We start from the raw sequence: 25,155 nt of genomic DNA on the forward strand, positions 1-25,155 counted from the left end.
GTTTAGGGCTAATAAAGTTACTCCTAATGATTCTGTGAACAGGGCCATGCAGTTTTCTTACAGAATTAGCTATAGCAATAGCACTTAGATTTATATACTGCTTCACAGTGCTTTTACAGCCCTCTCTAAGGGTTTTATACTATAAGGGACTATACTTTCAGGGATCATTTCTATAGCATCCAACTAGAGAAATGCACTCGAAAGTGATCGGCTGGGCTGAGTTTACAGAGTCAGCCGATTGCCCCCAACAATCTGGGTCATTTTATCCACCTCCAAGGTTGGAAGGTTGAGTCAACCTTGAGCCTGGTGAGATTTGAACTTCCAAATTGCAGGTAGCTGGCAGGCAGCAGAAGTAACCTGCAGTACTGCACTCTAACCACTGCACCACCGTGCCTCATTAGGGGAGTGATTTGCCATTATTTTCTGAAGTAAGTCTAGAGGTGGTATTCAGCAGGTTCTGACCAGTTCTGGACAACCAGTAGCAGGCATTTTGAGTAGTTTGGAGAATGGCAAATACCACCTCTGACTGGAGATTTTACAGTATTCTTCCCCTGCCACACCCACCAAGCCATGCCCACAGAACCAGTAGTAAAAAAATAGTCAATAGTCGACCGAAATCGGCCAAGCCTCCTGGGACTCGAATGGTTTGCACCATTAGGAATCGAAATCACAGGGATAAACAGCATCACTGAGACAGAGTGGGAAGAGGACCTGATGGAAGAATTCCGGGACGTGTTCAATGGAGAACAGGGCAAGTATTGGGGGTCCCCAATTTCCTTTAATCTAAACCCAAACATAGCCCCTATAAGGTTAAAGGCGAGGCGGGTTCCTTTCGCACTAAATCCAAAAATCGATGAGCAATTGGATAAACTCATCGCACAAGGGGTTTTAGAACCAACTGACCACGCAAAGTGGGAAAGTCCAATTGTTACACCAATTAAACCTGATGGGCTGGTATGCATCTGCGGGGACTACAAAGCAACCCTTAACCACATGCTACAACAAAGCGCATACCCGGTCCCAGTGGTACAGCATCTATTACATTCCCTTGGGGGGGTGGAAATCTTCATGAAACTAGACCTCGCACAGGCCTACCAACAGTTACCCATTGACCCAGAAACAGCAGAAGCCCAGACAATCGTGATGCACAGGCGGGCATTCAAATGCAACAGACTACAATTTGGCACCAGCATCGCCCCAGGGGTATTCCAGAGCTTAATGCAAGGGATAAAAGGGGTGGTACCATATTTGATGATGTCCTGGTATCAGCCAAGGACAAAGAACAACTGTGAGACTGCCTAAGGGAAGTCCTAGGTAAATTCAAGGAGGCGGGACTAAAAGTAAAAAAGGAGAAGTGTCAATTATCCACCAGCAAAGTTGAATTCCTAGGATATCTTATAGACAGCGAAGGAATCCATCCCACAGAAAATAAAGCCAGAGCAATCAAGGAAAGCCCCCAGACCCACAAATAAAACTGATCTGCAAGCTTTCTTAGGTCTCATTAACTTTTATAATATATTCCTACCACAGAAAGCAACCATTGCGGAACCACTACACAGGTTGCTTGACAAGAAAGCAATCTGGGCCTGGGGCAACGGGAAGAAACGGGATTCCAGGAAATAAAAAACTTGATCACATCAGACCGCGTACTAATACAATATAGCGAAACACTTCCAATAACACTAACCTGCGATGCATCACCTTTTGGTGTCGGCACTATACTCAGCCACGTATTACCAGATGGGAAAGAAGCACCCATAGCATTCTATTCAAAGACTGTCAAAGCCGGACCGGAACTACAGCCAACTAGACAAAGAGGCATTGGCCGCTGTCACTGGAATAAAACGTTTCCACGAATATATCTATGGGAGAACTTTCACACTAGTCACAGACCATAAGCCACTCTTGGGCATCATTGCAGGAAACAAAGCTACACCTAACATACTGTCACCATGAATGACACAGTGGTCAGAATACTTGGCTGCCTACAGCTACAAATTAACCTACCTACCCTGAAAGGGCATAAATCATGCTGACACGCTTAGCTATTGCCCTCTACCTGACATAGAAGATGACCCAGCACCAACCACATTAACCCTCCAAATAGAGACATTAGAAAACCTACCCATAACGGCAGCAGACATCGCTAGGGAAACAGCTAGAGACAACACCCTGGCATGGATTTTAAATTGAGTAGGAAAGGGATGGCCAGAAACTGAGATCGACGAGACTGCCAAACTGTTCCGGAATAGACAAACAGAACTCTCGATGCTGAAAGGGTGCGTACTATGGGGGGATCGAGTGGTCATACTGGACGTTTTAAGGAAATGCATACTAGAAATGTTACATGAGGGACACCCAGGTATTGTAAAAATGAAATTCCTGGCAAGGAGTTATGTATAGTGGCCAGGGATGGATAAGGAAATAGGGGACTGGGTAGCAACGTGTAAACGCTGCCATGAATCCAGGCCAACACCCCCCACAGCACCAAAACACGAATGGGAAACACCAAGGGGACCATGGTCAAGATTACACATTGATTTTGCAGGCCCAACCAAAGGACACACATTCCTAATAGTCATAGACGCTTACTCCAAATGGCTAGAAGTAAGCATCATGCACTCCACCACAACAAAAGCCATCATTAGACAGCTCAGGAAACTTTTTGCAACACACGGATTGCCGGATTTAATTGTATCTGACAATGGGCCACAATTCACAGCAACAACATTCGAGGGATTTCTAGCACAAAATGGAATAAGGCATGCACTGACAGTGCCGGGAGATCCATCCACAAACAGACGGGCAGAATGCATAGTACGTTACACGAAGGAAACATTACAAAAGTTGGGGCCTGGGGACACACAAGAAAAAATAGATAAACTACTAAGCATACAGCACATGACACCCAGTGCCACAACAAATAAAAGTCCAGCAGAGTTACTAATGGGGAGGAAACTTAGATCACACCTAGACAGACTACACCCCACATATAGCCCCGAAAAACCAGCAGGCTCCTCCAGTAATTGCTGCACATTTCAAACAGGGGACCCAGTATACGCAAAAAATCTTACGGGGGAACCATTGTGGATACCAGCAAAGGTGACCCAGATAACCGGACCCTGTTCATACAGGGTAGACACCACGGACGGGAGGAGCTGGAAGAGGCACATAGACCAGCTCAGATCTAGAGCCACAAAGGGAGACCCAAACCGACCCACGGAAGAGGGGGAAGACCCCTCAAACAAACAAAACAAAGACAAGGAAAAAGGGGGAGATCCCTCAAACATGACCATAGGGGAGGGGGGAGACCCCTCAAGCAAACAAAACACAAGCAGAGAAGAGGGGGGAGACCCCTCAAACAGACAAAACACAAGTAGGAAGGGAGGGGGAGACCCTTCACAAACAAGAGAAACAACAGAACAAACCCTGACAACTACGCAACAACCACTACTAACATTAGCCCCGGTCGGGAAACGCAAACACGTACCTGAGACCAGGGAAGAAGGCAGGCCGGGGAGACAGGAACAGGTCCAGAAGGATAGTGGGAAAGCAATCCCTGGTGGGAGCGGCCACACCAACTCAACCAGCCAGGAGGTTCCAAGAAGACGGATGGGAGAAACAACAGATCCGTCCGAGCAATCCAGAGGCCAAATCACGACTGAGCTGCGCAGGTCCAGTAAAACCCATAAAAACACCGCCTACCTACGTGATTATGTACGGTAGGCGAGGCTCAGATTGGTTGGACTGGACCAGGTGGGGAGGAGTGTTATATATTAACATACTTACCTGCAATTGGTCGGTCCGTGGCGGTGGGAAATTTGAAGAGCCGTCACTGGCCACAGCTGCGAGCAGCCAAATATAAAAAGGCTGCCGTGGTTTCTTCGGCGCTCAGTCCTAGAAGGAAGTAAAGACAATTGATGATCATGCTGGTGTCCTGAGTCTCATTTCCCGTGATCTAACAATTACCTTACCTATAAGGTATGGTTTGTACATGAGACTGCACAAACCATACCTACAGGCTGGGTGCTTTCACTGAGCTAAATAACAGTTCATTTCATCCTGGGCTATTAAATAAATCATAACTAGCAGGGTTCACCATCTAAGTCATATTATACTAGCCATGTCTACCTATCCAGTCAAAATTCATCCAGTGAACAAATACAAAGTAATTATGCAACTGCACAGTGCCCAGGAAGTTTCAGAACTGACTTGGCATTCTTCCTCAGAGCCAGATTGCGTTTTGCCAAAGAATTGGATGCAACATAAATAAAACATATATTGATAATGTTTTTATGAGAGTGTAAATCTCTGCAAAAAGCAACCTGAAGTGCATCTTTTAGCTGTGTAAAGCTCCTAGATTCAGCATTCCATATGTGATGTTTTGGGGACCAGTTAAAAGGCAACTCCTCTGAAATACCGGCCTGAACTGCATCTTTCATCTGTGTAAAAAGTCCTGAGCTCAGCATTTCATATTTGATGGCTTTGGAACTTGTTAAACTGCAATTTCTGTCACTCTAGTACACCAGTGGGTATCACAAACATCCATGGCATTTGATGCAAGTGTAAATGTGGGTGACCCCATTTTCATTTGCCTCATCTCCTCTGCAGACACAACAACTCTCTTGCCCTCCATATAGGAATTGAAGTTGAGGAAGAGACTGGGCCACCATTGGGCCCGGTTGGCTATTATGTAAATTCTTGGCTCTGCAAGGCTGAATACTGCAGCCAAAACCTATCTAAAAGATCTGGCAGGGTTGCATTGTTCCTCCAGATTGACTCTACTCTTTCTGATAGACAACCTGCTTGAGCAATGATTGATGACCACACAGTGAACTGTTTCCTGCTAGTATTTTATTTTTATCAGACTTGCATCAGATCCCACTCTTTTTGCGGCAACTCAAGGTACCTTATCCAGAGATCTGCTTGAGGCAACTCCCTCAACAACCTGTTGGAGCTGAAAGACGGTCATCGGCCCCCAAGTCATCCAATGACTTTCACATGAAGCACAAAGGCCATGATCAGTACTTGGAAGTATAGGTGTACAGTGCTTGGAAGTACTGTACACTTGGATGCTCAGATTTAGTGCTCTTTCAGACCATGTTCAGACAAAAGGAGATTGAGTTTGAGCAGATTTCAAAAGCTGTATTCCCTAGGCAAAGGAAAAGCACAAGTGACTGCGTGTTAGTGGCAGATAATTGAACCCATATTTTCCTACTTTTCAGGACTGCTTTGTAAACCTTTCCAGGAAAAAGAATGACAATGGAAGAGCTCTCCGAGCTACACTTGAGATGCGTAACATGATTATATTATGCCCATTTCACTGGCTCAGCTACAATTTTGCATTCTTTGGTAGTCACGTTGGAGATCCTAGGCCGAACCCATCCAAAATTTTCTTTAGAACACTTTTTCTACACCTCAGCAACTTTCAAATGCGTAGTTAGCAAATTCTGGGAGTCTCACACATCTGAGAGTTGCTGAGGTTGAGAAATGTTGCTTTAGAGTATTTTTCCAACAATACTTTTTCCATACTTAAGTAATTAATGGATTATATATAGAATAGAATAGAATAGAATAGAATAGAATAGAATAGAATAGAATAGAATAGAATAGAATACCTTTATTGTCAAATTTATTGAAATTTGAAAGCTACTCCAGCACAGTGCCCCAAACACCACATCACAATCACACTACAGAGTATATATCTATCCATATATGTATTTCTAGTCATCATTACTATAAACAATGTCTTCTTCATAAGTGAGGAAAAACTTCTGAGGTAAGATAACAATATCAATAAAAATATTAGCAGCTTATAATTTTTTGATGACCGCAATGGAAAATATGCTCCATTCTGGATAGATAACTTGTAATTTGCATAAGGGTTGGATATACTTTAAGTGTATGTTTATGAGACTTCCAGAAACAGCACTAATGCTGGCTCCAACTAAAATTGAAAAATAGAAATATAAAAGTATCTAAAGTATTGATAAATATTTCAAATATTTATAAAAGGGTGTTTTAAAATCCTAGCATGAGAAATAATTACAAATGTCAAAATTCCTAAAAATAATTTCCTCAAGAATGGCAGAGAAAATATAATGACTTTTAAAAAAATAAATAAGAGGAATACTTAATACTTGCATAGTAATGAAGCTATCTTAGGGCAGTATCAAATTACAAGAAATTCGTGAAAAGGCAATGGAGTCAGTTTTCTTTACTAATGGAATATTCTGATGTCCAAAAATCCAACATTCTTGAAAATGATTGTGTCCTCTGTCCAGTTAAAAAAAAATTGCTTCATGTAATGTTCATGAATTTTTGACATGTCAAGCCCAAAACCTTTTGCCATCATTGCTTTAAAAATGCCTACCTGCAGGGACTAAAAACAATTTGCTGAAGGTTACCCAGGGTTGTATAAGAGAATTAAATTTTGAACTATCAAAATCTTTTTACCTCTGTTCCGTGTCAAAAGGTGGAAAAATTTGTTGCTAGCACTTTGTATCCAGGGGTAAATTACCTGGAGGGAAAAACCCACACAACCTGAGGCTTTCCTTTGGATTAGCCCCGTACTGCAGAGAAAGGGGAAAACATATTTTTTTTCTCAATTTCACTTCATTTCTGTTTGACTGAGTTACTTTATTTGTGGAATACCAGCAGCAGATTTTTAAGATGCAAAATGGCTCAAAACAATCTCATATGGGGCTCTAAAGTATTATTAGCAGGGTGATGTCCCTTTGACTAATTGTATGCAAAAATGTCTGAGCTACTACAAGAAAGACCTGTGAATCTGGAAAATCACTTTTCCTGTTTATGTCCTGAGATCAAGATGTTACCTCAGCTTAAACCAGAGAGCAAGCAGGAGATCCTACCAAAAGGAAAACAGATTGCCTATAAGCTTGGCATACCATCCTTGTGGTAATTTCCCCCCCATCCCCAAGTTAGCTGAGTCCAAAATGAATTAGCCCAGTTGTTAAACACAGACGACAGGAGAACAATACCCATGTGCTGGTATATTCTCATCTAAGGAGCATTGGGGTTGAGCTGTAAATATTTGCATTATAAAAGAGATGTAGACTGGTGGAAAATCCTTTTGTAAGAATAAAATGCAACTAAATCTATTGCAGAAACCATTTTACAAATTCTGTCACTCACTTCTGGGGGAACAAAAAAGAGGAATAGCTTGTAAGAGGCTCCACCAAAACTCTAGTATTTAGAAAAAATACTGCTCCCTGTGTGAACTTTTCTCTGTTTCTAAGCCTTCACATCTCTGAATTTCAACCAAGTTTAAAACAATAATATGTTAGCTATGTTTTTTTATAAATCACCTTGGGATGTAGTTGAATAGAAAGAGGTATAGAAGCACATTAAGTAAATTAAATATAATTGGCTTTGATCAACCTACAACTTGTGACACACACCCCTTCCCCAATGAGCACTTCCATTTAGGAGAAGGCACCACTGATTTGATAAATCTGGGGATGGAAATTACAGCCTGCCCTGGGACTGTGAAACCAAAAGGGTTGTCTAGCATGGCTCCACGTACTCACAGGATGTTTTCAGTTTTGTAGACCACAAGCTTGCAGAGTTATCGTACCATAGCAAACAGTTTCACATAAGATTAATCTTTCCAATAAAATAAAAGCCGCACACCAAAATACTTGCCAATTTATTTATTTATTTGGATTTTTTTTTATCCTGTCTTTATTATTTTATAAATAACTCAAGCATCAACACATACAATATTCCATCCTCTTATTTTGTCCAAAACACTAACCCTGTGAAGTGAGTTGTGCTTAGAAGAAAGGACTGTGATGACTCAGGGTGTGGCACAAAGGCAATACAGTCAAATAATAAGTAGGAGTCCCTTTATTAGCTCCAACTTTGCCCCCAATGTCCTGGTTACCTTCTGGTCTGGAGAAAAAACTCTCCCAGGAACAGCCTGTGGCTGCAGAGATTCAAGTCCAAAACATTGTCAACACAAACTTTTAACTATAAGTCCAATCAAGGCAAGATGAGCTAATTAATCCAGCAGGGCAAGAAAAGGAATTCCAGACGTGAAGGAACGGCGTAAATCAACCCAGTTGGGAGGATTCCAGGAACGCAGATAACCACAGTCAACACAAGAAAAACTCACGTTTGTTCCCAGAAGCCACCACTCTCAGCTTGCAACTCTTTTAAACTCTCTTCCCAGGTGTGCCTAATGAAGGAAATCAAGGGCCTTTCCTCCCCTGTAAGTCACGCAACCCACGTTGTTCTCTTCTCCATTCCGCCCTGTGTGCCCTAGGATGAAGAGGGGATGGGCCTGGGTCTTCTTCTGAACTCCCTCTCCCTTGTTCTACCTCTCTCCTGCTCTGCCCAGCCGGACTTTGCCCTTACCCAGTTTTCTCCACAGCCAACAGAGCCACACTCCTGCTCCCTGTCAGCTGTTCGTCTTTCTCCTCAGATTCAGACTCCAACGGGCATGACACTGACTTTCGTGTCTAAAGTGGGGATTAGAGCTCAGCCTCCTAGTTTCAAGCCTGGGGCCTTAACTATTAGACCAAACTAGTTCTCCTATTTAACAAAATTAATATCTAGCCTCAATCCATTTGATTAAGAAGAGACTCTTGGCTACTTTTTTGCAATACTGTGCATCTAGCTTTAAAAAGAGCTGATAGCTTCTTGTGGTTCATTATTCCTATCAGCAATAGCACTTAGACTTATATACCATTTTACAGTGCTTTTACAGCCCTCTCTAGGCAGTTTACAGAGTCAGCATATTGCCCCCAACAATCTATGTCCTCATTTTTACCGACCTCAGAGGTTTAGATGAGATGATTAAACAAGAATAACAAGATTAGAAAGAAGAGAACGTGCCTCTGTTTGGGAATCAAAGTATTACCCAGAGTGCAACTTCCTTGCTGCTTAGAACTGCATATATTGGCTGCACAAGAGGAACGTGTCCACTAGGTCGAAAGGAGCCCAAGTGCTCTTGCCTATTTTTAGCAAGCCTGCATTTGTAACATCCTTATTTAGCAATCTACAATAAGGAGAGGCCCAGTGTGCATATCACTGTGTATGCAAGAGTTTGGAGGGGATTGTGACAAAAGATGTGTTCATGGAACATACTACTGCTTGACACCAGGCAGGCAGTGACAACTGCTTTCATTATCTTTTGCAAAGGATTAAGAATAGCACTAAATAGCAATGCTCCAACGTGACTTTCCCTTCCAGTTATCTATCGATCAGCTTCTGCTGAGTTGGTAGGAACAGGAGAGGCGGTGTAAAATTTACACTGTAAATCATCTAGCATGGTTTGATTTCCTGCTGTGTGTGTGTGTGTGTGTGTGTGTGTGTGTGTGTGAGAGAGAGAGAGAGAGAGAGAGAGAGAGAGAGAGAGAGAACGCTTTGTGTTTGTGTGTGTGCCTGCATGTGTGTATGCTTGCCTTGCACGGGCTAGGCTGGCCAGCCAAATCTTGTCATTATAATCATCAGAATAGATTATTAGACAACTCAAGAATATTCAGTCACTGCATTTGTTCATGTGTTCCACAACTGCTTGCCATTGATACAGCTCTTGGTTAGACTTGCGCAAAGCTGTGGCTTGTTTCATCATAGTTTATTGGAAAAGTCACTTGTTACAAACTAAGCAAACGCATTGGTTTTGAATCCTAATAGTTTTACTTCCACAGCAGGCTCGTAATCCTGCACTTCTGATTGGCCCGCAGTTAGCAGATTGTGATTGGTCGTCTCTGGTTAATCTGATTGGCTGACAGCGGGTCGGCGCCGATTGGACGCTTCCAGCGTGGCAAACTTGAATCATTGGACAGTGTGACAGCAGCCAGCTCTATAAAAGGAGCTGCTGCTGCCCAAGCGTCGTTCCTTTTCTGAAGTCACTAATAAAGAGTTGAGTCACTATTCGATGCCTCGTCTCCGTTCCTTGCGCCCACTCTTCCAGATCTAACACTGGCGACGAGGATGGGATGCGGAGACGATAGAGCTGACTGAGTACTCGCTGAGCACCAAACAGAGCACATGGCTAAGACCGCACCCGCTAGCGACAGAATGACCAGCAGCGCCATACCACCCGCTCCATTTGACCCGGCTAACGAAGACTGGGACTCGTATATGGACAGGTTCCAGATGTTCCTGGAGACCAACAATCTAAAGGATGCTACGCCTGGCAAGAAACGAGCTGTATTCCTGACCCATTGCAGGCCCGCCGTTTTTAAAATGGCAAAAGCACTTGTGAAACCGGCCGAAGTCAAGACAATGGATTGGGACAACCTCGCGCTGATCCTCCAGGCCCATTATGCACCAGCGGTGCCAACACTCATCAGAAGACACGAGTTTTACCAGAGGGACCAACAGAAAGGCGAAAGTGTTGGAGACTTCATCACTGATCTCAGGAACCTGGTGGGACTTTGTGGCTTTGCAAACCTCGAAGAAGCCATGAGAGACTGAATTGTTCTGGGCCTAGAAGACCCTACGACCCAGAGCAAAATTATGGCGAAGGGGGACATCGGCCTCGCAGATGTCATCGCCAATGCTACTGCAGCAGAAGCAACCAGGAAATCAGCTGCTCGAATGCGCCGAGCGAACGCACCACACCGCCAACTCACCAGTGACAGTACGGTTTTCTCCGAGAAGCACACAACGACCACCCACCATGAAGACCTCGAATCCTCATCAGAAAGCGAGGAAGAGGAGGTCAACTGCCTCAGGTCAGAACGTGACCAGCGAGACCAGCGGAACCCTAAATCTTTGCGACAATGCGCTGGATGCGGGGGTAATCACCCACGATCAGACTGCAAATTCCTAGACGCACTCTGCCGTTCCTGTGGAAAGAGGGGCCACATCGCAAAAATATGCAGAAGCAAGCAAGGAGCCAGCCCAACCCGAAGAGAATATAATTTCCGGCAGACAACAGGCACCCCACCAATAAATCGGGACTGCCTAAACAACCAATGGAGCCACTACTACTACAGAAATAGAGCACCCGACAATTCAACTAGACGAGAAGAGACCCATCAAACCATCACCATCGGCCACGCTTCATCCCTGGATGCAAGGAAAATCCGAGTGAAGGTCACCATTGCGAATCAATCATGTGTTATGGAGGTCGACTCCGGGTCGTCCTTATCAATGATCTCTTGGGAAACCCTCAAACAGCTGATCCCTGACATCCGTCGTCAGGACCTCAGCACTCAAAAAATCATATTAAAAGACTACCAAGGAAACAGAATCCCAGTTGCCGGTACCAGCCACGTCCAAGTATCTTTCAAAGACCACACTGCAACTCTTCCTCTTACCATCGTCGATCGAGACCGGCCCAGCTTGCTAGGCTTGCAGTGGTTCGCGCCGCTAGGAATTGAACTAGCAGGCATCCACCAGACTGGAAGCGATGACTGGGAAGCGGCCCTCATCCAGGAATTCCAGGACGTGTTCACCGAGAAACTAGGCAAGTACAAAGGATCCCCCATATCGTTTAATCTCAACCCTGATGTTGCACCCATTCCCCTTAAGCCTCGTCGAGTGCCATTTGCACTCAAGCCAAAGATTGATGAACAATTGGACAAATTAATAGCCCAGGGCGTGTTGGAACCGATTGACCACGCCTGATGGGAGACCCCAATTGTAACCCCCATAAAACCTGACGGATCCTTGAGAATTTGTGGGGACTACCGGGCCACCCTAAATCACACGCTTCAGCAGAGCGCTTACCCCGTACCTGTGGTCCAACACCTTCTTCATTCCTTGGGAGGTGGAAAAATATTTGCAAAATTGGACCTAGCCCAGGCGTATCAGCAGCTGCCCGTAGATGCACAGACTGCAGAAGCCCAGACTATAGTCACGCACAGGGGTGCATTCAAGTGTAATAGACTCCAGTTCGGAGTGAGTGTAGCACCGGGCATTTTCCAAAGTCTGATGGAGAGACTGTTACAGGGCATAAAAGGGGTTGTGCCCTACTTTGATGATGTCTTGATAGCTGCCCCCACTAGAAGCCTATTAGAAAAACGACTCAGAATGGTTCTCCAGAAATTCAAAGACGCTGGCCTGAAGGTCAAGAAGGACAAGTGTCAACTATGTACTGAGAGGGTTGAATTCCTTGGGTACCTTCTTGACAAACAGGGAATTCATCCAACTGAGAAAAAACTAGCTGCCATAAAAAACGCCCCAAGACCTAGGAATAAAACAGATCTCCAAGCCTTCCTGGGACTCATTAATTTTTATAACATCTTCTTGCCCCAGAAAACAACCGTTGCTGAACCCCTGCATAGGCTCCTCGACAAGAAGGCGTCCTGGATCTGGGGACACCGGGAAGAACGAGCCTTTCAGCAAGTTAAAGACCTTTTAACTTCAGATGCTGTATTAATGCAATATAACGAGACTTTACCTTTAACTGTCACCTGCAACGCCTCACCGTTTGGAGTAGGAGCCATTTTGAGCCACGTCCTGCCAAATGGAACTGAGGCACCTATTGCATTTTTTTCAAGAACCTTATCTAAAACCGAGAGAAACTATAGCCAACTCGATAAAGAGGCTCTCGCTATTGTGTCTGCGATCAAACGATTCCATGAGTATGTATACGGAAGACCCTTTGCCATAATCACCGATCACAAACCATTACTTGGCATCTTAGCGGGAGACAAACCAACTCCCCACATTTTATCACCCAGAATGACATCTTGGTCAGAGTTTCTGGCTGCATACAATTACCAACTACTACACCGCCCCGGAAAAGCCATTCCCCACGCTGATGCCTTGAGCCGTTCTCCGCTACCAGAAGTCATAAGCGACCCAGCTCCAACCCTAGCTGTGCTACAAATAGAAACTCTTCCTTCACCACCCCTGACTGCACAGGACATCGCCTCGGAAACAAAGAAGGATCCTTGTTTGGCACGAGTCCTCAGCTGGGTGGAAAGAGGTTGGCCTGACAACGAACCCAGCGACATCCTTAAGCCTTTCAAAAACCGACAGACAGAACTTTTCTTCCAAAAAGGATGCATCTTGTGGGGAGACAGAGTCGTAATCCCAGAGACTACAGCATAAAGTTCTAAAACTCTTGCACGATGGACACCCAGGCATCGTGCGCATGAAGGCACTGGCAAGAAGCTACGTGTGGTGGCCAGGTATAGATAAGCAAATAGAGACCTGGGTGGCCACCTGCATCAAATGTCAGGAAACTCACTCAGCTCCACCAAAAGCCCCACCGACTGAATGGGAAACGCCTCGAGGTCCTTGGTCCCGTATCCACATCGATTTTGCGGGACCCACCAAGGGACACACATTTCTTATAAGAGTAGATGCCTATTCCAACTGGCTGGAGGTCCACAAAATGAAGAGCACCACCACAGAAGCAGTTCTCAAAAAACTAAATAGACTATTCGCTACGCATGGTTCGCCAGATGTCCTGGTCTCAGATAATGGCCCCCAATTCACTGCTCTGGCATTTGAACAGTACCTAGCAGACCGGGGAATACGCCACGCTTTAACATCGCCGGCTCACCCGGCGGCCAATGGCAGGGCTGAGCGCATGGTCCAATTCATAAAGAAAACGCTACACAAGATGGAACATGGGGACATCGATGACAAGGTGACCAGGATGCTTCTGCTCCAGCATATCACCCCAAGCAGCACCACAAACAGAACCCCAGCCGAACTGCTCATGGGCCGAAAACTTTGTCACATCTTGATTGCCTACACCCTGCCTACACGCCGGAAAAGCCCCTGGGGTCCAGCAGCAGGTGTCGAACATTCAAGGTAGGCGACCTAGTCTTTGCAAAAAACTTTTCCGGCGACCCATTGTGGGTCCCTGCTACCATAACCCAACCTATGGGCCCTCGATCCTACCGTTTACAAACTGCTGATGGGAAAACGTGGAAGCGCCACATCGACCAACTTCGATCCAGACTAGCACCTACCCCCGTCACAAGCCCAGAATTTCAAACGGGGGGGGGAGGGAAACCGAAGGGACCGGAAGAGAATTAGCATACGACCCAGTAAGCGAAAACCAGCAATCAGCACAACCAACCCGGGGATACTCACCTTCCGAAGGAGAACCAAGCCAGATGATCGCCTCACCACAAAGCACTACTGCAACTGAAGCAAATCCAAGGAATCCAAATGACAGCCGCGAAGGAAGCAGAAATGACAACCCCGAGTCACCCAGAGAAGAGGTTGGACCATCACTGCCATTAAGTTCAGCAAGCAGCCCACCGGAACCAGAGCCAGAGCAAAGACCGGTGGAGCAACGCAGATCAAATAGACAGGTGAAACGACCTGCCTATTTGAAAGAATACATCACCCCACCCCTCAGACAGAACCTAGTGGGGAGGGGTGTTACAAACTAAGCAAACGCATTGGTTTTGAATCCTAATAGTTTTACTTCCACAGCAGGCTCTAATCCTGCACTTCTGATTGGCCCGCAGTTACATTTCTGTTTTTTAAGAATGCCTGCAGGATTTATTGTGTACACTTCTTTATTGTTTCTTTTTTTCCCCTTCTTTTTGCTTGTCAGTAATTTTTGTTTTTATTGTAACTCTTAGTTGTTTATTTCATGTGTAATATCTTTGAAATTAAAAAAAAAATCAGTAAAAAGATAAAAAAAATGCCTACAGGATTTGTTGGAGGCTGGCATTTTGCATTGCAACATACCAGCTTCCCATATTTAATGTAGAATATTTATCTTTTACCTTAAAGTCAGGTGGGACAAGGAGCCATGTGAACTCTGTGGGAGATGAGTTTAGAGGCAGGGAAGATAAAAAGTACATTCAGGGACTGTGGCGAAGCCTGTTTTGGATGACACTGCACTTCTCCTGAAAAATTCATTCAGTTAGGGAGTGTCCCTTGATTTTCAGGGCTTGATGGATTTGCAGGTGGAAACCATAGAGAGAAGCTTACGTTCACCCTAATGGTAGCTCCGTGTAGTGTTATGTCTAATAGGTCAAATGTAACTCTTCCGGAAGTCACTGGACCTGACAAACCTTTCCATGCCTTGCTTTCTCCTGGGCCTCAGGCAGTTTTCAAATAAATAAGTAAATACCACAGTGTAATATAACATCTTGATTATTGCAAGTCCTAGGTGTGACTGGCCTTGAAAAGTGTCTGGAACAAAATGCAAAGTAGAGGTGCAAAGTATGCAAGGTAACTTGTGCAAGATAGAGTAATCACATGATCCCTGAACAGGAAAATCGACACTGGTTGCCAACTGATCACGCGAGAGGATTTAAAGTGTTAGTGCTGACTTTTAAACAGCTTAATGCTTGAGCATCTGGGGACAACCTCTCTTGCTATGAACCTGTCCAGGTTACTTAGATTGGCAGGAGAAGCCTTTAGGAAAATGTCCCCACCGTCACAAAGATATCCATCCAGTATATTGAAGAGGAACTTGTGTCTTTTTTAAAAAAAGATTGTTTTTATTTTAGACAAACATACACAAACAAAACATGAAACATAAAACCATCTTCCAGTTATATACATACAGTGTGTCGGTTGGTTACAAATCTTTTGTGCATCCTCACCATAGTCCTCACCTACAGTTTGTATAAATTCTCATATTATCAATCTAGCATATATGTATACATTATTATCATTGTTAATCATTTATTTGACTATAACTACCGTATTATTCCATCATTTTATGCGAGATATTCAAAGTTTTTAAATTAATTTATATTATAACATTCATCACATCATCCTAAATCCATCCAATAGTAGTACATCTTTATATTATATTCTGTATAATTCTATTATCCTTGTATTGTAAAATTCTCTAACATATTTCATTTCCATATTTTTTTGTCTAACCATTGATAAAACAAATCCCATATCTTATAGTATTGTTTATCTTCTTGTTCTCTAATTTCAAATGTCAATTTACTCATTTCGGCACATTCCATTATTTTCTTAAAAACTTCCTCCTGCATTGGTATTTTCTCATTTTTCCAATTTTTAGCAAATACAATTCTAGCCACTGTTAATACATTTACAATCAAGTATTTCAATTCTCTACTGTATATTTCCGGTAGAATCCCCAATAAAAATATCTCTGGTTTAAAGTCTATATGTTTTTTTGTCTTTTTTTCCAACCATGTGTGGATTTTAGTCCAATATCTTTTAGCTTCTGCAAACATCCACCACATATGGTAATATGAACCCGGTATCTGCTGACATTTCCAACATTTTTTGGATTTATTCTTAAACATTCTTGCTATTCTCGTTGGAGGTAGGTGCCACCTGTAAAAGATCTTATACAAATTTTCTTTATATGCTGTTGATATTATCAATTTGTAATTTTGAGACCACAATTTTTGCCATTTCTAAGAGGAACTTGTGCCTTGTGTCAGTCACAAGCTATGACACCTTCTCCCCAAAAGATACGTTTAACCGTCGCTTCCCCAATACTTCAAAAAGTGGCAAAGACCTATTTGTTTTGTAAACTTTAATTACCCGAGTTTATTTTCATGTTTTACAATTTGCATTTTGTTTAATTATGCTAACTGTATAAGCAGAAAAACAGGCTACGTCTTTAATCAGGAGAATGCCGATGTCCACCCAGCATGAGAACTTTTTGCAAGGAATAATAATGCATGAAGAAAGAGGCACTTGTCTGAAATCAATTCAGTGAATCAATTAATACGAGTATGTTTTCATATTCTCAGGGACTACAATCTACATTCCCTATCTGAAATCTTTACATCAAGAAGTATTATTTTGCTTTCTTATGCCAGGGGTGTCAAACTGGCAGCCTTCAGGCTGGATGCGTCACACGCAGGCCATGCCCACCCCAGCTCCGCAAAGGGAAAAAATGTTGCAAATCGTCATGGGATGGCAACATGACGGCGCGTGTTTGAGACAGATAACAGATAATCAGAGTTGGAAGGGATCTTGAAGGTCATCTAGTCCAACCCCCTGCCCAAGCAGGAGACCCTATACCCGTGATGGTGAACCTATGGCATGCGTGCCACAGGTGGCATGCAGAGCCATTTGAATTGGCACGCAAGCCGCAGGCAAACTTACCTCACTGCACAAGCGCGTGCCTCACAGCTGGTTTGAGGCCTTTTTCGGTCTCCCAGAGACTTGAAAAAAGTCTCTGCAGGCTGAATAGGCCCATTTCGTCACTTCCGTTATTACAGGAAGTGACAAAATGGGCCTATTCAGCCTGCAGAGGTTTTTTCAAGCCTCTGGGAGGCCGAAAAAGGCCTCAAACCAGCCGCAAACCAGCCGCATGCGCAGGGGCCGGGGGGGGCACATTGCGTTCTGGGTACTGGCATGCGAGTGTGTGCATGCCAGCACGCACACAATTTTTGGCACAGGAGCCCAAAAAGGTTAGCCACCACTGCCCTACACCATTTCTGACAGATGGCAGTCCAATCTCTTCTTGAAAGTCTCAAGTGATGTCGCTCCCACAACTTCTGAGGGAAAGCTGTTCCATTGGTTGATTGTTCTCACTGTCAGAAAGTTTCTCCTTATTTCCAGGTTAAATCTCTCCTTATACCTTATACCTGGGCCTTATACCAAAGGTGCAAGTGAACCAGTAGTATTATAGTCCATCTGTCCATCAAAACAACGTGGTTAAAAATAAGAACAAACAAAAGCAAATCGTTGAAATACAGGTAGTCCTCGATTTACAACAGTTTGCTTAGTGACCGCTCAAAGTTACAACAGCACTGAAAAAAAGTGACTTATGACCATTTTTCACACTTGTGACCCTCACAGCATCCCTAGGGTCATGTGATTTACATTCGGATGCTTGGTAATTGTTTCATATGATGGTTGCAGTGTGCCAGAGGCCCTGTGATCACCTTTTGTGACCTTGTGGCAAGCAAAGTCAACGGGGAAGCCGGATTCTCTTAAGAACTGTGTTACTAATTTAACAACTGCAGGGATTCCCATAGAAACTGTGACAATAAAGGTCATAAACTCACTTAACAACTGTCTTGCTTAGCAATAGAAATTTGGGGTTGTAAGTCGAGGACTACCTGTACCCAAGTGCAAAAGCAAACCACCATGGCCTAATCCAAGGAGCAGATCTTAATTCCTCTTCTGATAATACAGAGAGTGGGAGAGAAATGCACCTTCTATCGCGGTGTTGCTCAACCCTTGGGAATTTTTTCAATTCTCAGAAATTCTGGGAACTGAGGTTCACGCCTCCTAAAATTCCAAGGTTGAGAAACCCTATTCTATGAGAAGGAATTCCTAGCTTAGGTGTGACCGGATGGGTGGATGGGTGGGTGGGTGGGTGGATGCAAAACTCTAATCAGCATAATAATCTGGGACATAGCTAAGAGATTAACTTTACTATCTGCTCTTCGATATGGTACAAGTAGTCCTTGACTTACAAAATTCATGTAGTGACCGTTCAAAGTTACAACAGCACTGAAAAAAAAGCAATTTATGACCACATTTTAGTTACAACTTTTGCAGCATCCCCCTGATCGTGGGATCAAAGTGTTTATGGCTGTTGCTGTGTCCAGAGGTCACAGGATTCCCCTTTTGCAACCTTCTGACAAACCAAGTCAATGGAGAAGGCAGATTAACTTAACAACCGGGTTACTAACTTATTAACTGCAGCGATTTACTTAACAATGGTGTCAACCGAGAGGTGGTAAAATGGGGCAAAACTCACTTGACAAATGTGCCACTTAGCAACATAAATTTTGGGCTCAGCTGTGGTCGTAAGTTGAGGACTGCCTGTACTAGATAAAGCCTGACCCAGAAGATTGCAAAGACAGAGCTATGCGAGGGAAAGAGAGGAGGGCGGTGGGTATATTTTTATGGAAGTGATTTGCAGACACAGACTTCAGAGGATAATTAGGACTTGCAGAAAAAACAATTACTACCCACCTGCCTTCAATTAAGGACCTGTATACTGCACGAGTCAAAAAGAGGGCTGTGAAAATATTTACAGACCCCTCACACCCCGGACATAAACTGTTTCAACTCCTACCCTCAAAACGAAGTTATAGAGCACTGCACACCAGAACAACTAGACACAAGGACAGTTTTTTCCTGAAAGCCATCACTCTGCTAAACAAATAATTCCCTCAACACTGTTCAACTATTTACAAAGTATACACTATTATTACTGTTAATCTTCTCACCACTCCTTATCACCCATCCCCTCCCACTTGACTGTTTCCTAGTATGATTTGATTGTTGATTGTACCCTATGACTATCATTAAGAGTTGTACATTATGATTCTTGATTCTTAACGAATATACCTTTTCTTTATGTATACTGAGAGTATTTACACCAAGACAAATTCCTTGTGTGTCCAATCACACTTGGCCAATAAAGTATTCTATTCTATTCTATTCTATTCTATTCTATTCTATTCTAGTCTAGTCTAGTCTAGTCTAGTCTAGTCTATTCGCCTTTGTCTTTGCCTTTGCCTTATACTGGGATTCCCAAAGGTGCTTTTTCAAAGGGAACTGGACCTTCTGGTTTTTCTTTGAAGATGTTTCGCTCAGTGGTGGGATTCAAAAAATTTTACTACTGGTTCTGTGGGCGTGGCAGGGGAAGGATATTGTAAAATCTCCAGTCAGAGGTGGTATTTGCCAGTTCTCCGAACTACCCAAAATTTCCGCTACCGGTTCTCCAGAACTGATCAGAACCTGCTGGATACCCACCTCTGGTTTCACTTCTCATCCAAGAAGCTTCTTCAGCTCTGAAGCTTATACTGGGATATGTTTCCAAATATTGTCTACAGCCCTGGATTTCATGATGGTCACCTCCAGTGATGGGCTGCAACCGGTTTAACAACCGGTTCTGTAAGCGTGCGCAGCATTCAAAAAACACCAATTTGAACCTCTACAGGGTGGCCCCGGTAAGTAAAACAGCTGAGGCGCGGTAATCCATTGTGCTGTGTGAATCAGCTGAGCTGAAAAAGACGGAAATATAGGACAGGATGGAGGGCTGATCATTGGAACTATCGGTTTGGTAGAACCGGTCCAAACCGGCAGCACCCCACCACTGGTCACCTCTAGTTATATAACAAGTCTGACCTTGTCTATTTTTTTTCAAGGTCAGCCAAGGTTGACTTCTTGCATTCACCTGCTTTTTCTTCTTATGAGAATTGTTCTTATGAGAATTCTATGTGGCCATAAATTGGCTGCAGACACGGCTGCTATACACAGGAAGTTGGGAAAGTCATCTTCAAAGTAGATCATAGTACTACTCATAACCTTTCATTTAGTGACTGGTTTGAGGTCACAATGGCACTGAAAAAAGTGACTTATGTCTGGCTTTCACACCATTGTAGCATCCAAATTCACGTCATCCAAATTTGGTTGCTTGACAACTGGCATGTTGGCAACCGTTGCATGTCCAGGCGTCCTGGGATCACCATTGTTGACTTTCAACAAGCAAACACAATGGGAGAATCCAGATTCACTTCATGGCTGCATGAGTCATTTGACAATCTCAGTGATTTGCTTAACAACGGTGGCAAAAAGGTCATAATATGGGATACAGCTCACTTAACAACTGTCTTGCTTAGCAACTGAAATTTTGGGCTCCATTGTGGCTGTAAGTCAAGAGCCTGCATTGGTACACGGTAGAACTTCTCTATAATCCCAAGAAATGCTGTGGAACCCTAGAAAATTGGGATCTCGAAAAAATACTCTCATAAAATTTTTCACATCATACATCCATTGAAATGTTCTACACTGGTGAAGATCCCCCTGAGATCTGCAATCAGATCGCCTGGTGTATGGCCCAATAAAATTGCAGTCCCAACAATGGAAATGACATTGAAATGCACCAAGGTGGGACAACTTATGGATGTCATTTATGATGTTTCTTCTGATCTGAATGCCATCTAGTCATAGTAGCTAACCAAATTAATCATTTATCCCACACAAGTAGTTTAAAAAAGAAGTCTCCATCGCCTAAAATCTTCTCTTGACAAGGCAGGTGCCTGCTCTTGAAAATAACATTTCAAGTGCCCACTTCCTGTTTCCTGTTTTATTCGTTTTTGACTTAGGCAGTTTGTAAAATACAGATCCACAGATTACAGTTACATACAGTTTCTGTTCCTGCAGCTTCAGTCTATATCTTGAAATTCACAGCCATTTCTTCTACTATTATTATTGACTTTAAAAAAACAGGGCTTCTGCTCTGGTGGTTTATTACCTATCGTCTTTCAAATGGCTGGGTAGCTACCAATGAGTACTGAGCTCCTAATAACTTCAATTACCTAGTTAGTAGAAGTGGGAAACTCTGCAGATATTATGAGTTGGACATGCTACACCTGCTGAACTTGCTCTTCTGTACAACCACTGAAGGCATTTTTTCCATTCAGTTTGTTTAAAGTAATTCCTCCTTTTTCCATCCACTGATTTACTGAAATTCCCTTTTGTTGGGGTCAGTTCCTGCTCCTGCTGCCGCTAGTCTTTTCTCCATTCTTCTTTGCAGAAAAGAAGCAATTGCATGTCCATCTTTGGGGGTAAAGCAAAATTCCTGAAAAGAAGCAGGATTCGGCAAATCAAACGTCCTCTGATTTCACAGGTTCAGGCACACCACCAAGAAGGACTGCCTCTCGGCTCTTACACCACCAACCTCTTCTGGTGATAGAATTCTAAGCAACTCTTCCTTTGTGACATATTTGTATTTATTAGACTTATATCCATTCTCTCATTTAGGACTTCAAGATATAATATTTCCACCTTCTGTATTTCCCCACAGCTGTTGTGGTTAGCCGGCAGCAGGTGCGGTTGGATGAGGAGAGCAAGAACTCAGATGAGGGGCCAGGACCATTAGGGAGTGGACTGCTGCCTTCAGAGATTGTGGGGGCTGGCGACAGTGATGAGGAGGAGGTTTCCAAGGAGCCTGTGCCAAGTGTGTGCGCACAGGATTGCTCATAGGAAAGAGCAGCTACAACAGCATGGGCAACTTGGAAGTAAGGCTGCAAGATAATGGCCCCTCTTCAAGAAGATAAAAGCCACTGTGAAACAAAAGTTCTTTGCAGAAGGCAAAGACGTTTTGAAACTCCAGCCTCGTGGACATTCCAGTATCCTGAGTTTGTATTTGAAGATTCTTGTATTGCAAATTATTTCTTGTCTGTTATCTTTTGGCAAGTCTCGGACAGTTTGGCAAGGCTTGTGCTTATCACAGCTAATTATTTTGCAGAAGCATTAAAAGGTTTCTGTTCCCTTTGGATCGTGTTTGATTTGTTGCAAAAAGGCATGGCTCAGAACAACAGCAACCAAGTTCACAGAAAGAGCGGTGGAAGCTTGGAACCAACTTGCAGCAGAGGCAGTGGGTCAATCACCAGTAACTGAGTTTAAACATGCTTGGGATAAAAGAATAACAGAGCTGGAAGGATCCTTGGAGGTCTTCTAGTCCAACTCCCTGCTCAAGCAGGAGACCCTATACTGTTACAGACAAATGACTGTCCAGTCTCTTCTTAAAAGCCTCCACTGATGGAGCACCCACAACTTCTGAAGGCAAGCTGTTCCACTGGTTAATCAAGAAATTTCTCCTTAGTTCTAGGTTGGTTTTCTCCTTGATTAGTTTAGATCCATTGTTTTTTGTCTTGCCTTCCAGAGCTTTGGAGAAAAGGTTGACTCCCTCTTCTTTGTGGCAGCCCCTTAGATATTGGAACACTGCTATCATGTCACCCCTAGTCCTTCTTTTCACTAGGCTAGACATACCCAATTCCTGCAATTGTTCTTCATAGGTTTTAGCCTCCAGCCCCCTAATCATCTTTGTTGCTTTTCTCTACACTTTTTTTTCCAGAGTCTCAACATCTTTTTTATATTGTGGTGACCAAAACTGGATGCAGTAGTCCAAGTGTGATCTTAGCAAGACATTATATAGAGGGGCTAACACTTCACATGTTAATTGGGAGTGTTTATCCTAATTGGATAAACACATATCCATCATACGATAAAAAAAAAAAAAAGTAAAATATAAAAATAAATAAATAATAAAGTGAAAATAAAACAAAAACAAATAAAATCAAACGGCAGACTCAGTGCACCACTAGTTTTTTTTTTTTTCTGTCAGTTTCCTACGTTTCTAAGGTAGCTTGAGCTGCCAGAGAAGAATTGGCTCAAAGTTACTCAGAACTGCCATAGCTGGGGCCCAAACTGCCATAGCTGAGGATGGACTAGAATTTTAGCCTTCCCATTCTACACTTTAACTACTAGGGCACTCTGCCAGAGTGGGTCGAATGCATAGACCAGCACTAAATGGGGATAGTTATTAAAGTTAGAAGGGAATAATTAAACTGCACCCCCACATTTATCCACCAGGTGGGGTATCCTATTCCACAGGATTCATTCTGATTCCACAGGACTTGAGCAGCTGTTCAACTGCTTTAGCTCATCCCTGTGGCATCTTTTGCCACATAGTTCAGGAAGAGACCAGGCATCTTTGCACTAACTTTGCCTACTCCATTAAGGCACAGAAGCCAGAATATCTTTGTTAAGGAGGCATCATTGTTCCCAATCAACAAAGCTTTCTTAGACTGCATTCAATTCCCAAAAAAACAAATAATCCAAAATTAGCTGAGCCAACTGTTGCCCTTTGTCTTCTTCAATTTGTACCTGGTCTTCTTTCACTTTCAGCAAGAGATTCATGCCTTCCTCACTTCTTGCCATTCAAACAGCCTTTGAGGTATTTTAATTTCTTCTATTCCAACATTTCTCACAATATCTTCAACATTTAAATAGCTCCAATTTTGAACCATTTGATTGCTCCATAACAATAGTGCTCTTACAAAAGCTATGGCAAAACAACCTAAAAAAATAACAAAAGATAAATTGTGTAGGTACAGAGGTCCTGTTTATTTTCAACAGAATCATCAACATGGGCAAGCAGATTGAAATCTCTCTCCCTCCCTCCCTCTCTCTAAATGCAATATATCAAAATAAACTCTAAGTATAAGGTAATACCTCCAGATAATTCAAAGATCCCTTAGATGCAAAATAATTCAACAGTTTCCTTTTTTGTAGCAACAAGCAACTGCTTTGTATACCTTTCACTGGGATTCTTTCCAGGCGAGACTTCCCTATCCGTCTTGATGAGGGAAGTTCCTTAAGGGGTGAAATCTTATCTTGCCTGCCCCCCCTTTAAATGGCAACAACTTACAAACAAAGCTCCTGTAATTGAAGTCAGTAACCACAACACTGCCTGCTCCAGAACACCCTCCCTCTCAACCTCTGACGTGATGGATCGTATTGCAGGGAATACTAGGCTGGGCTGAGAGTTGAGAAGACCACAGTGCTAAGGGGCCACAGCCACAAGGGTGGGCCTGGGCAGTGCAGTCAAGGCCAGCAAAGCCACAAGTCCATTTCCGGTCTTATGGATTTGAATATCAACGAGCCAAGATGGAAGAGGTTAGCTGTGTAACAAATGGTGTTCTCTCAGTGAGAGATTGTGCCTCCTTGCAGTCCTCACTGTAGAGACGGTGCCAGTTCTGCTGAGGCAGCCAGTTCTTGCTATCCTCCTCAATAGACAGATCGGGGCTTAAATGATGGTGGCTCACTTTAAGTTGAAGGACAGACTGTTTCAAATAAACCTAACACTGGTAATGCATCACATCACACATTAAGCATCAAGTCATGATGTATAAATCTCAATAACTGGCAAACACTAGGCCTGTGTGAGATTTGTAATGATAGAGAAGACACACTTAAAAATTTGCCAGCGTGTTTCTGCTGCTTTCTTGAAGCCGTCACACTGCGACGGCTTTTTCTTCAGGTTTCTGTGTGATCTTGAAAAAGGAAAAAAGGGGAAAAAAAGAGCTGCTGCTTTAGCAGGTTCAATTTAATGTGCCAGTATGGTCTAGTGCAGGGGTGTCAAACTCAAGGCCCGGGGGCTGGATCCGGCCTGTGGGGCGTTTAGACCTGGCTCTGGAAACAGCGAAGGACCAGCCTGTGGTGCCTCTGCCAGTGAAAACGGAGCTTGGGAGGGCTGCATGCGGCCATCCCAAGCTCTGTTGTCGCTGGCAGAGGTTTGCAGAAGGCTGTTGCAGACGGGAGCGAGCTTGGGAGCCTGTTGCAGAAAAGGGAGCGAGCTTGGGAGCCTGTTTTCTCTGGCAGAGCGGTTGGGCCACCACAGACACTGACACAAGTGATGTTGAGATGGCCACCCCCTCCACCCCCCTGGACACAACCCTGATGCGTGCGGTCCTCAATGAAATCAAGTTTGACACCTCAGGT

The 25,155-nt window shown here is 43.6% G+C and overlaps 1 long non-coding RNA gene across 1 annotated transcript; it reads right to left on the minus strand.

The window, feature by feature from the left end:
• Nucleotides 1-3,789: 3,789 nt before the first annotated feature.
• LOC148132089 (uncharacterized) lies at nt 3,790-24,065 on the minus strand. Its single transcript, XR_015747291.1, has 3 exons — nt 23,970-24,065; nt 23,539-23,731; nt 3,790-3,897 (listed from the first exon to the last, which is right to left on the minus strand). It is a non-coding gene; the product is annotated as an uncharacterized LOC148132089 (long non-coding RNA).
• Nucleotides 24,066-25,155: the final 1,090 nt, after the last annotated feature.

Source organism: Notechis scutatus, chromosome 2 (assembly GCF_049901735.1).
Source record: "Notechis scutatus isolate UNSWTSFEM ecotype Mainland chromosome 2, rNotScu1.2, whole genome shotgun sequence".
NCBI lineage: Eukaryota > Metazoa > Chordata > Lepidosauria > Squamata > Elapidae > Notechis > Notechis scutatus.